This window comes from Triturus cristatus, chromosome 10 (genome assembly GCF_964204655.1).
Source record: "Triturus cristatus chromosome 10, aTriCri1.1, whole genome shotgun sequence".
Lineage (NCBI taxonomy): Eukaryota > Metazoa > Chordata > Amphibia > Caudata > Salamandridae > Triturus > Triturus cristatus.
In genome coordinates, this window is record NC_140593.1 from 504,748,605 (window position 1) to 504,762,148 (window position 13,544).

Here is a 13,544-nt window from a genome sequence, read left to right on the forward strand (position 1 = left end):
TACTCCTGTGCATGAAATAGGCTAGCAAGGCAGATATAAGTCAGCCAGGTCCCATGAGGGAGCACTTGCCTGCACATCTTTGTATTCCACGACCCAGCTGCTGCTACTGATTCCCTGCAACCATGTCAAGGGCTGTGGAGAGGTCACAGCCATTCACCCTGGAGGAGAACATGGCTTTGCTGGATGTGATCCTCCCACAGTACCCCATGCTGTATGGGCGAGCAGGTTATCAGGTGAGTGCAGAGTCCACTAGCACAGACTGTCCCTTTTTTGTGACTGTGACTTCTGGCATTGTGTCCAGGTGTAACACACATGATATGTACTGTAGGGGGGGTCCCAGGGGGGGAATGCCTGATGTCTCCCAGCAGTGCCCAGAGACAGGAGGGGTGGGTGCAGAGTCCTCCCAGCAGTGCCCAGAGACAGGAGGGGTGTGTGCAGAGTCCTCCCAGCAGTGCCCAGAGACAGGAGGGGTGGGTGCAGAGTCCTCCCAGCAGTGCCCAGAGACAGGAGGGGTGTGTGCAGAGTCCTCCCAGCAGTGCCCAGAGACAGGAGGGGTGGGTGCAGAGTCCTCCCAGCAGTGCCCAGAGACAGGAGGGGTGGGTGCAGAGTCCTCCCAGCAGTGCCCAGAGACAGGAGGGGTGGGTGCAGAGTCCTCCCAGCAGTGCCCAGAGACAGGAGGGGTGGGTGCCTAACACTCCCAGCAGTGCCCAGACAGGAGAGGGGTGGGTGCAGAGTCCTCCCAGCAGTGCCCAGACATGAGAGGGGTGGGTGCAGAGTCCTCCCAGCAGTGCCCAGAGACAGGAGGGGTGGGTGCAGAGTCCTCCCAGCAGTGCCCAGAGACAGGAGGGGTGGGTGCAGAGTCCTCCCAGCAGTGCCCAGAGACAGGAGGGGTGGGTGCAGAGTCCTCCCAGCAGTGCCCAGAGACAGGAGGGGTGTGTGCAGAGTCCTCCCAGCAGTGCCCAGAGACAGGAGGGGTGGGTGCAGAGTCCTCCCAGCAGTGCCCAGAGACAGGAGGGGTGGGTGCCTAACACTCCCAGCAGTGCCCAGACATGAGAGGGGTGGGTGCAGAGTCCTCCCAGCAGTGCCCAGACATGAGAGGGGTGGGTGCAGAGTCCTCCCAGCAGTGCCCAGAGACATGAGAGGGGTGGGTGCAGAGTCCTCCCAGCAGTGCCCAGAGACAGGAGGGGTGGGTGCAGAGTCCTCCCAGCAGTGCCCAGAGACAGGAGGGGTGGGTGCAGAGTCCTCCCAGCAGTGCCCAGAGACAGGAGGGGTGGGTGCAGAGTCCTCCCAGCAGTGCCCAGAGACAGGAGGGGTGGGTGCAGAGTCCTCCCAGCAGTGCCCAGAGACAGGAGGGGTGGGTGCAGAGTCCTCCCAGCAGTGCCCAGAGACAGGAGGGGTGTGTGCAGAGTCCTCCCAGCAGTGCCCAGAGACAGGAGGGGTGGGTGCCTAACACTCCCAGCAGTGCCCAGACATGAGAGGGGTGGGTGCAGAGTCCTCCCAGCAGTGCCCAGACATGAGAGGGGTGGGTGCAGAGTTCTCCCAGCAGTGCCCAGAGACATGAGAGGGGTGGGTGCAGAGTCCTCCCAGCAGTGCCCAGAGACAGGAGGGGTGGGTGCAGAGTCCTCCCAGCAGTGCCCAGAGACAGGAGGGGTGGGTGCAGAGTCCTCCCAGCAGTGCCCAGAGACAGGAGGGGTGTGTGCCTCCCAGCAGTGCCCAGAGACAGGAGGGGTGTGTGCAGAGACCTCCCAGCAGTGCCCAGAGACAGGAGGGGTGGGTGCAGAGTCCTCCCAGCAGTGCCCAGAGACAGGAGGGGTGGGTGCAGAGTCCTCCCAGCAGTGCCCAGACGCAGGAGGGGTGGGTGTGATGCACAGTGTGAGCCTTGATTATTGATTGCCCTCATTCCACCTGTGTACTTTCACTGGCACGTACTGCTTTTGCCCTTCCCCAGAGGAGAATGTCCCTATGGCAAAGGTGCAATGCGTTGGCTGCATGACATGCCTTGTTGTAACCAGCTAATTTCTTCTCATATCTGTCTCTGTGACATGTTGCAGGTGTATTGATGTAGTGTCACTTGTTCATCCTCACAGGTAGGCGCCTCTGCCAAGGAGCAGATATGGCTGACCGCCGTCAGCGCCGTGAGGAGTGCGGATGGTCGGAAGCGGCGCCTGTCCCAGGTGAGGAAACGCTGGCAGGATATCCGGTGCTGGACGCGGAGGATCGCACGGGTCCTGCTGGGGGACTCACCTGAGAGCCATAAGAACCGCGGGCACCGCCGTCTCTCCCACATCCACAAGCGTGTGCAGGCGGTGGTATTTCCAGACTTGGACAGGCGCCTACAGGAGATGCAGCAGCCGGAAGGGGGTAGGTACATGTGTGTTTGTTGTGTTTCACCAGCATTTGGAAGTGCACCGTTCCATGGATACACTGGCAGGGTTTAATGGTGCTGTGCAGATCCTGTTACCCACAGTATTGCAGTGCTCTCCTGCCTCCCTTCCCCTCCTTGCATTGTGTTCCCTGGTCTGTGTGTAGTCACTCCGTCACAAGGTAATGTAGCCTGGCACCTTCTCCATGTGTACAATGCCTGCAGCATCATGTGTGGGGGTGGTGTGTAACAGGTTTTGGGACCTTGTCTGTGCCCTGTCCAGTTCTGAACTTGTGGGTTCCATGTCAGTTGGCACTAATGCTGAGTCCAGACATGGGAGTTAGTCTCTCAAGTGTGATGCCTTATAGCACGCATGTCCTATGTGGTGGCCTGTGACATGATGTGCATGAGTGTGCGGTACGCATTGTGCAGGGATGGTGGCGTGTGTTGCAGTCATTCCCATTCAGGAGCATGGAGTTGTGTGGCCACTACTGTCCCCAGGGGCATATTTTCCTAGGTATCATGTGTGTAATACCCGAAAATGTCGGCACTCTTCCGAAAGGGAAACCAGACACAGGAGGTTTTCCGGCCCGATTTTCAGACAGATACGCACTGGAAATAGGTTTTAATAGTACCTGAAAAGGTCAACAACCTCAGAGGAATACTGACGTTACCACTACTGAAACCCCAGGTGGTTTGGAATTATCACCACTTTTGAAAATTACCTAAACGAACGAAAGATAGCCTTGAAAAAGTCGCGGGACATACATTCCCATGTAGCGACGAAACACGTGTCGGCTGGATGTTGTGTATCGCACGGAAGACACCTAAGAATAAAGAACTACTTTCAAAAGAAGACCATTTTATTCTGTTCAACTTAAGTTCTGTACTGTTATTTGTGAGAACACCTAACAATTTGTTTGTGATACAAAAAGGATGTGTGCTAAGGACTGAATGCCATATTTTGTAGAGCTTTGGCTCTTTTTTCTGGGGAGTTAGGCGGTACTTCCCACCTTCTAGCACCATCAAAATACTTCAGACAAATAGATAATTTATGCTTAATTTCCCTGTGGCGCCGTTACCTAAACCTAAAACCCCAACTCTATTATTTCAGTTGGCACTAATGCTGAGTCCAGACATGGGAGTTAGTCTCTCAAGTGTGATGCCTTATAGCACGCATGTCCTATGTGGTGGCCTGTGACATGATGTGCATGAGTGTGCGGTACGCATTGTGCAGGGATGGTGGCGTGTGTTGCAGTCATTCCCATTCAGGAGCATGGAGTTGTGTGGCCACTACTGTCCCCAGGGGCATATTTTCCTAGGTATCATGTGTGTAATACCCGAAAATGTCGGCACTCTCAGTGTCTACAGCATAGGTTGTGCTCTGTGCCATTGTCCCCTGGCCCAATGTATATTGACGTGAAATGTAGTACAAGTGTCCACTGTCCAGCCTGACCTGATTTTCCTTGTTCAAACTCACGGTGGCCATTGCCTGTGTGTCTTGTTACAATCATCTGATGATGCCCATTTGTACATGATTATTTGGACAGGCGCACCTTGGGTATTTTGTGTGCATTATTGAATTTTTGCATCCCATGTGTATTTCACCCAGACTAAGAGATGTAAGTGCTTCCTGTGTCTCCAAAGAATTGTCTCATGTAGGGGGTGGGTGGTGCGGGCATGGCCTATATGTCAAAACCGGGGAACAACCTTTACAACGCAACTTTTACAACGCACTACCTTTACAACGCATTTTTTACAACGCATAATCCATTACAACGCATGACATTACAACGCATGACACTACAACGCATTTTTAAAAACTACCTTTACAACGCATTCCATTACAACGCATACTACCATTACAACGCATACCATTACAACGCATAATATTACACTACACTATCCAACACTTACCCTACTGTTGCACCCCCTGGAGTTAGAATAGTAATTTTTACCCCTATACTATCCAACACTTACCCTACTGTTGCACCCCCTGGAGTTAGAATAGTAATTTTTACCCCTATACTATCCAACACTTACCCTACTGTTGCACACCCTGGAGTTAGAATAGTAATTTTTACCCCTATACTATCCAACACTTACTCTACTGATGCACCCCCTGGAGTTAGAATAGTAATTTTTACCCCTATACTATCCAACACTTACCCTACTGTTGCACCCCCTGGAGTTAGAATAGTAATTTTTACCCCTATACTATCCAACACTTACCCTACTGTTGCACCCCCTGGAGTTAGAATAGTAATTTTTACCCCTATTCTATCCAACACTTACCCTACTGTTGCACCCCCTGGAGTTAGAATAGTAATTTTTACCCCTATTCTATCCAACACTTACCCTACTGTTGCACCCCCTGGAGTTAGAATAGTAATTTTTACCCCTATACTATCCAACACTTACCCTACTGTTGCACCCCCTGGAGTTAGAATAGTAATTTTTACCCCTATTCTATCCAACACTTACCCTACTGTTGCACCCCCTGGAGTTAGAATAGTAATTTTTACCCCTATACTATCCAACACTTACCCTACTGTTGCACCCCCTGGAGTTAGAATAGTAATTTTTACCCCTATACTATCCAACACTTACTCTACTGATGCACCCCCTGGAGTTAGAATAGTAATTTTTACCCCTATACTATCCAACACTTACCCTACTGTTGCACCCCCTGGAGTTAGAATAGTAATTTTTACCCCTATACTATCCAACACTTACTCTACTGATGCACCCCCTGGAGTTAGAATAGTAATTTTTACCCCTATACTATCCAACACTTACCCCACTGTTGCACCCCCTGGACTTAGAATAGTAATTTTTACCCCTATACTATCCAACACTTACCCTACTGTTGCACCCCCTGGAGTTAGAATAGTAATTTTTACCCCTATACTATCCAACACTTACCCTACTGTTGCACCCCCTGGAGTTAGAAAAGTAACTTTTACCCCTATACTATCTAATACTTACCTTAAATGCAATTTAATATTATGCGTTGTAATGGTATGCGTTGTAAAGGTAGTATGCGTTGTAATGGAAATGCGTTGTAAAGGTAGTTTTTAAAAATGCGTTGTAGTGTCATGCGTTGTAATGTCATGCGTTGTAATGGATTATGCGTTGTAAAAAATGCGTTGTAAGTGCATGCGTTGTAAAAGTGTGCGTTGTAACGTCATACATCCGTCAAAACCTGAAATCCCCTTGCTAGGACTGGCCAGTGTGTGATGTTTGTCTGGACATACACTCAAGGTGCAGTGAGCCAGTCAGGGTGGGCATGTTTTCAGTATTACCTATGCTGCATGTGCCTCTAGTTCCTGGCTATGGTCCCTGCTCATCCCTATTTCCTGCCACGCTGTGTGGTGCAGATGCAGTGCTGGATTGTCCCCAGGGCCTTGCACCTCAGTCAAAATTCCATTTCATCTCATTTGCTATTGTGTCATGCTCTCCATAGTTTTTCAGTGGCATGGTGGGTCACACAACTGTGTCTTGCATGCCCTACATATGTACCTTGTGTTGTAGATGTAACTCTTCTTTTGTTTCAGGCCATGCACTGTAACCTATGTAGATTGGACTCATGTGACATATGTATACAGGTGTATGATTAATTGCTGTCTCTTCACCCTGCCCACAGCATCGTCGGGGGACACGGAGGGAGACATGGGCACAGACGGAGCAGAGGGACCGAGCACCAGTGCCAGCGGTGACTTTGTGGCTGGCACATCGAGTGGGACTGAGGCGGAGGAGAGTGAAGCCGGGGACCTGTCGACTGGCACAACAGAGTATGAAGCTGACGGGTCCGAGGATGATCTCTCCGAGTGGGTGGTGGCTGCACCACCATCTGCCAGCGGCACAACATCTCGCCCCGCCCCCTCCATTGCCATCAGCCGCCTCCCACTTGCTCGTGTCCCTTCCCAGTGTGCCCAGTCACCGCATGTCTCCTTCCTGCCAGGCACCGCACCCCCTGCCCCTGTCTCCACTGCTGCCGCCAATGCCGAGTCTGTGGACATCCAGCGGCAGTTGCAGATTGGTCAGGCTGCGATCCTTAATGTCCTCCATGGCCACAGCCAGGTCCTCAACAACATGGAGGCATACTTGGAGGGCATTCACTCATCGCAGGCTGACCAACGCAGCTTGCTGAGGTCGATAGACTCGACACTGACTGCAGCAGTGGGTCTCCTGCAGCGCTTCATCCAGCCCCCTACCCCTGCCCCATCCACACTTCCCACTCCCATGCCTGTCCCACGTACACCCAGACGTCAGCATGCACACACCACGACGGACACAGGCACCACACCAGCAGGGAAGGTCACCCGCACACCTCCTGGCACGCACACACAGGGTGAAGTAGGCACACCCACTGGGTCGGGGGGCAAACGTAAGACACGCAGCCAGAGTGGGAGTCCGCATTCCACCCAATCCACTCCCTCCAAATCCCCTCCCCTCAGCTCTCCTGGCCACATATCACACAAAGACTCCTTCATGGCCGCTCTGTCCCTGAGCCCCACAGTGACACCACCCCGCAAGTGGTCAAGGGAGTCCCCGGTCAGGGTGGTTGAGTCCCCCCTCCTGTCTACACCCTCCCCCAGTGGCGCTGCGACCCATCCCTCTGACCCCCCCCCCTCCTTGGGGCCTGTGGTTCCTTCGGGTGCAGGGGATTCCCTGGAGGACCTTGCTAAGGTGTGCAGCGAGCTCCTGGCCTCCACCTTTGGCCCTGCCCCACCCCCTGTGGTGCAGTCCTCCATCCCTCCACCCACGACGCCTACCCTTCGCCCTCATGTCCCTGCGGTGTCTGGTCCTTCCCCCCCACATGATGGCCTCACCCCTGTGGAAGACGACGGTATGTAACTGTGCAGGCAAGCTAGGGGACACGCATCCCACTGTGTCCCCCATCCAGCTGTGACTCCTGGACTGCCCTATGGGCTTTGTAAATATTAAACTTCCTACAAACAAGATTTTTTGGATCATGCTGAATAAAGCTATTTATTTTTTGCCCTTGGAACACTACTGCTTTGCTGGTATTGCTGTTGGTGGGGCTGCTTCATGGTTGTGGGTGGTGTTCATGTGTTGGGTGTGTGGGAAATGTAGTAGTGTGCTGCTCATAGGGGGGACCCTGGGATCTGTGTGCCATCACACGGTGTTAGCTAGCTTTCTCCGTTCATGTAAGCAGTTGCTGCATGGTGCAATTGTCCCAAGGTGTATTCCTTCCTCTGTGTACCCTGACATCTTCCCTGCAGGGTGTTCCCAAAATTTAGCGCTGAGCTGTGTGTACATTAGCTGGGTGTGTGACGGACTCCTTCAACTTTGCACATGCATGCTGAGCCATTCTCCACCTGCATCATTCGTGCCATCCTTGGTAGTCATTGTACTTGTGTATGTGGACTATTGACATGACTTCATGTGGACATGTTTTCTTTTCGGCCCTATGCATGCGTATACTCCCAGCCTCGCACACATGTGGTACATGTACTGCAGGGTCTTTGTGCACCTGACTGACATTTGTGGGCATAGTATCTGTGGCTACTCCACCCTTTGCGTTCCATGGGCTCTGCTGGGAGTGTTAGGCACACACCCCTCCCGTGTCTGGGCACTGCTGGAAGGACTCTGCACACACCCCTCCTGTCTCTGGGCACTGCTGGGAGTGTTTTAACGACCCACCCCTCCTGTGTCTGGGCACTGCTGGGAGGACTCTGCACACACCCCTCCTGTGTCTGGGCACTGCTGGGAGGACTCTGCACACACCCCTCTTATGTCTGGGCACTGCTGGGAGTGTTAGGCACCCACCCCTCCTGTGTCTGGGCACTGCTGGGAGGACTCTGCACACACCCCTCCTGTCTCTGGGCACTGCTGGGAGGACTCTGCACCCACCCCTCTCATGTCTGGGCACTGCTGGGAGTGTTAGGCACCCACCCCTCCTGTCTCTGGGCACTGCTGGGAGGACTCTGCACACACCCCTCTCATGTCTGGGCACTGCTGGGAGGACTCTGCACACACCCCTCCTGTGTCTGGGCACTGCTGGGAGTGTTAGGCACCCACCCCTCCTGTGTCTGGGCACTGCTGGGAGGACTCTGCACACACCCCTCTTATGTCTGGGCACTGCTGGGAGTGTTAGGCACCCACCCCTCCTGTGTCTGGGCACTGCTGGGAGGACTCTGCACACACCCCTCCTGTGTCTGGGCACTGCTGGGAGGACTCTGCACACACCCCTCTTATGTCTGGGCACTGCTGGGAGTGTTAGGCACCCACCCCTCCTGTCTCTGGGCACTGCTGGGAGGACTCTGCACACACCCCTCCTGTCTCTGGGCACTGCTGGGAGTGTTAGGCACCCACCCCTCCTGTGTCTGGGCACTGCTGGGAGGACTCTGCACACACCCCTCTCATGTCTGGGCACTGCTGGGAGTGTTAGGCACCCACCCCTCCTGTGTCTGGGCACTGCTGGGAGGACTCTGCACACACCCCTCTCATGTCTGGGCACTGCTGGGAGGACTCTGCACCCACCCCTCCGGTGTCTGGGCACTGCTGGGAGTGTTAGGCACCCACCCCTCCTGAGTCTGGGCACTGCTGGGAGGACTCTGCACACACCCCTCTCATGTCTGGGCACTGCTGGGAGGACTCTGCACACACCCCTCCTGTGTCTGGGCACTGCTGGGAGTGTTAGGCACCCACCCCTCCTGTGTCTGGGCACTGCTGGGAGGACTCTGCACACACCCCTCTTATGTCTGGGCACTGCTGGGAGTGTTAGGCACCCACCCCTCCTGTCTCTGGGCACTGCTGGGAGGACTCTGCACACACCCCTCCTGTCTCTGGGCACTGCTGGGAGTGTTAGGCACCCACCCCTCCTGTGTCTGGGCACTGCTGGGAGGACTCTACACACACCCCTCCTGTGTCTGGGCACTGCTGGGAGGACTCTGCACACACCCCTCCTGTCTCTGGGCACTGCTGGGAGTGTTAGGCACCCACCCCTCCTGTCTTTGGGCACTGCTGGGAGGACTCTGCACACACCCCTCCTATTTCACAATATGTACGCTTAGAACATACACAGGTGTGGGTTCGCTCCATGCATACGCGGGTGGGGGTACGTGTCGTACTTACACTGTTGGGGTGGGGGGTACGCTCCATACGTACGCGGGTGGGGGTACGTGTCGTACTTACACTGTTGTGGTGGGGGGTACGCTCCATACGTACGCGGGTGGGGGTACGTGTCGTACTTACACTGTTGGGGTGGGGGGTACGCTACATGCATACGCGGGTGGGGGTACGGTCCGTACATATCCGTACCCATGCTGTGGAATGCTTGTGCGGGCCGTACCCAGGCCTTTGCCACGTGGGTACGAGCCGTCCCGCCATTGTTGGGGTGACGTAGGTGTGGGTGTGGTACGACTCGTACCCACGCTCTTAAGGCGTGGGTACGGGACGTACCTGTATGGTTGTGTTGCCGGTTCGCGTCGTCAAGGACTTCCGTTGTTGCGGTCGCTGGCTTAGCTGGACACGCCCCCACCCCCTCGTAGTGACCAGGGCCTGAGGGTCAGGTATGTCCAGGGCATGTGTGCTGTGTGACTTTGGTGGGGGTTTTGTGGCCTGCCCTGGTCCTGCCACCCCCCCCCCCCTTTCCCTCCTCCCTTTGTTGTTCTGACCTTCTGCGGCGTCTGCGTCCGAACCTGTAGAGGAGGTCGACTGCTATGAGGGCCAGGATGACACGTAGGTTCGGGTCCATGTCTGTCCGTCGCGTACAGGTACTCCTTGTTCGCGTCATCCTGTCTGTCCGTCGCGTACAGGTACTCCTTGTTCGCGTCGTCCTGATTTCCCGGCAGTTTTTGGCAGCCGGAAAATATTCACCGTGCGGGATGACGTCGGTGCGAATCGTAATTCCTGGTTCATACTTACACTGTTGGGGGGGTATGCTCCATACGTACGCGGGTGGGGGTACGTGTCGTACTTACACTGTTGGGGTGGGGGGTACGCTCCATGCATACGCGGGTGGAGGTACGTGTCGTACTTACACTGTTGGCATGGGGGTACGCTCCATGCATACGCGGGTGGGGGTACGTGTCGTACTTACACTGTTGGCATGGGGGGTACGCTCCATGCATACGCGGGTGAGGGTACGGCTCGTACTTACACTGTTGGGGGGGTACGCTCCATACGTACGTGGGTGGGGGTACGTGTCGTACTTACACTGTTGGGGTGGGGGGTACGCTCCATACGTATGCGGGTGGGGGTACGTGTCGTACTTACACTGTTGGGGTGGGGGGTACGCTCCATATGTACGCGGGTGGGGGTACGTGTCGTACTTACACTGTTGGGGTGGGGAGTACGCTCCATACGTACGCGGGTGGGGGTACGTGTCGTACTTACACTGTTGGGGTGGGGGGTATGCTCCATACGTACGCAGGTGGGTGTAAGTGTCGTACTTACACTGTTGGGGTGGGGGGTACGCTCCATACGTACGCGGGTGGGGGTACGTGTCGTACTTACACTGTTGGGGTGGGGGGTACGCTCCATACATACGCGGGTGGGGGTACGTGTCGTACTTACACTGTTGGGGGGGTACGCTCCATACGTACGCGGGTGGGGGTACGTGTCGTACGTACACTGTTGGGGTGGGGGGTACGCTCCATACGTACGCGGGTGGGGGTACGTGTCATACTTACACTGTTGTGGTGGGGGGTACGCTCCATACGTACGCGGGTGGGGGTACGTGTCGTACTTACACTGTTGGGGTGGGGGGTACGCTACATGCATACGCGGGTGGGGGTACGTGTCGTACTTACACTGTTGGGGTGGGGGGTACGCTCCATACGTACGCGGGTGGGGGTACGTGTCGTACTTACACTGTTGTGGTGGGGGGTACGCTCCATACGTACGCGGGTGGGGGTACGTGTCGTACTTACACTGTTGGGGTGGGGGGTATGCTACATGCATACGCGGGTGGGGGTACGTGTCGTACTTACACTGTTGGCATGGGGGGTACGCTCCATGCATACGCGTGTGGGGGTACGGTCCGTACATATCCGTACCCATGCTGTGGAATGCTTGTGCGGGCTGTACCCAGGCCTTTGCCACGTGGGTACGAGCCGTCCCGCCATTGTTGGGGTGACGTAGGTGTGGGCGTGGTACGACTCGTACCCACGCTCTTAAGGCGTGGGTACGGGACGTACCTGTATGGTTGTGTTGCCAGTTCGCGTCGTCAAGGACTTCCGTTGTGGCGGTCGCAGGCTTAGCTGGACACGCCCCCACCCCCTCGTAGTGACCAGGGCCTGAGGGTCAGGTATGTCCAGGGCATGTGTGCTGTGTGACTTTGGTGGGGGTTTTGTGGCCTGCCCTGGTCCTGCCACGCCCCCCCTTTCCCCCCTCCCTTTGTTGTTCTGACCTTCTGCGGCGTCTGCGTCCGAACCTGTAGAGGAGGTCGACTGCTATGAGGGCCCGGATGACACGTAGGTTCGGGTCCATGTCTGTCCGTCACGTACAGGTACTCCTTGTTTGCGTCATCCTGTCTGTCCGTCGCGTACAGGTACTCCTTGTTCGCGTCGTCCTGATTTCCCGGCAGTTTTTGGCAGCCAGAAAATATTCACCGTGCGGGATGACGTCGGTGCGAAACGTAATTCCTGGTTCGTGAATGGCAGGCTGCGTGCGTCCCGACGTCACGTCGGCGCTTTCCCGGATCACATTTGTATGTTTATTTTCGTCGGTCGGGGTTTTGTACGATTCGTACGGAAATGGTATTTCCGTGCGAATCGTACTTCCATGTTTGTATATTTTGACGACCGGGTACGCGTCGGACGGAGAATATGCTCCGTCCCACGGTTCGTACCCGGTTTTTACAGGATCGTAATTGGCACCTAAGTTGTTAGTATGAGGATCGTTCAGGAGGACCAAGGCACTGTCTCATTTTTAGATTGAAACATTGCCGGCCTTTTTAATACAATGGACAATCAGGCCTTCTTTGACTTTGTAACCAAATATACGGTAATATTGTGTGTTTACAGGAGAAGTGGGATGCTACTAACTATATTTTTTCTTGATGGCTTTCTTTCCTTCTCTGCTCCTGCTGTTCCCTCCATTCACAGAAGGGTAAGGGGAGGACTTTTAATTCTGGTCTCATTAACGCTTAACCATACAGGTTTCTCTAATGTAGTTGTAGTTTTGTTGAAATCTTCAAATTCACCCAGCCTGTGGGTTGTTAATTTTTATAACCCTCCCTCTTTGTCTGGTATGTTATGACTCTTAAGGGTTATGTTATGACTCTTAAAGGTTTTTTTTGCCGCCATGCCCAAATCCAGCTTGGAGAAAAGTTTTATCATTCTTGGTGGAGATTTTAATCTCCACCCCTATATTAATCGGTGTTTTAATCAACTGGGCATTGGAGATTGCCCTTTTATGGATTTTTAGAATTTAAGCATACCCCAGAAGGACATCATTTACATTTCTTTCTGGATGATTATCATCTAGTTTCAACTTTGACCCCTGACTTTGCTTCCCCTTTGGAAGAACATACTCCTCCTTTTGCTTACTTTTATAGTTATTGACTTATTTTTTTATTTCCCATCCTTTGAAGGGATTTTTGGGTCATTTTGAGGCCATAGCCACCGGCGTGCGCGCAGACTCCGCCCCTTTCTCAGGCCACGCCCCCTGATCCTGACTACTTAAACCGCTGACCACAGCGGCAACGTGTAAAACTTGTCCCAGTCCTGAGGCGGAAGCCGGGAGCTGGAGGTACTCTGCTTCTTTTTAAAAATTGTATTTTGTGTGGTGTCACTTTCTAACTGCTTTTAAACTAAAGCACAACGTAGCGCTCGCGCACAGCTGATCACTTGGGCTGCATCGCGCCCTTCATCGCTCTTCACCTGCAGCCGCCATAGCCACCGGCGTGCGCGCAGACTCCGCCCCTTTCTCAGGCCACGCCCCCGCCTTCCAACATAAATGTGTATGCACAGGACGCGCAGCGGACGAGCGCAGCGGGAGCGCCGTTTGCGCGCCGAAGGCGTGCCTAAGGGAAGCCCGTCTGCGCCCGTCCGTGCCAAGACCGCGCCAGGCGCAGGAACCCCTGCCCAACATCCTCTAAACATCAGGTATGCTCCCAATGACCTTCTCAAACTTCGAGGCAGATCTGACTGCCCCTGCAAACTTGATCTTTCTAAAGTATTCGGTTCCACCAGTTGTAACAAATGTC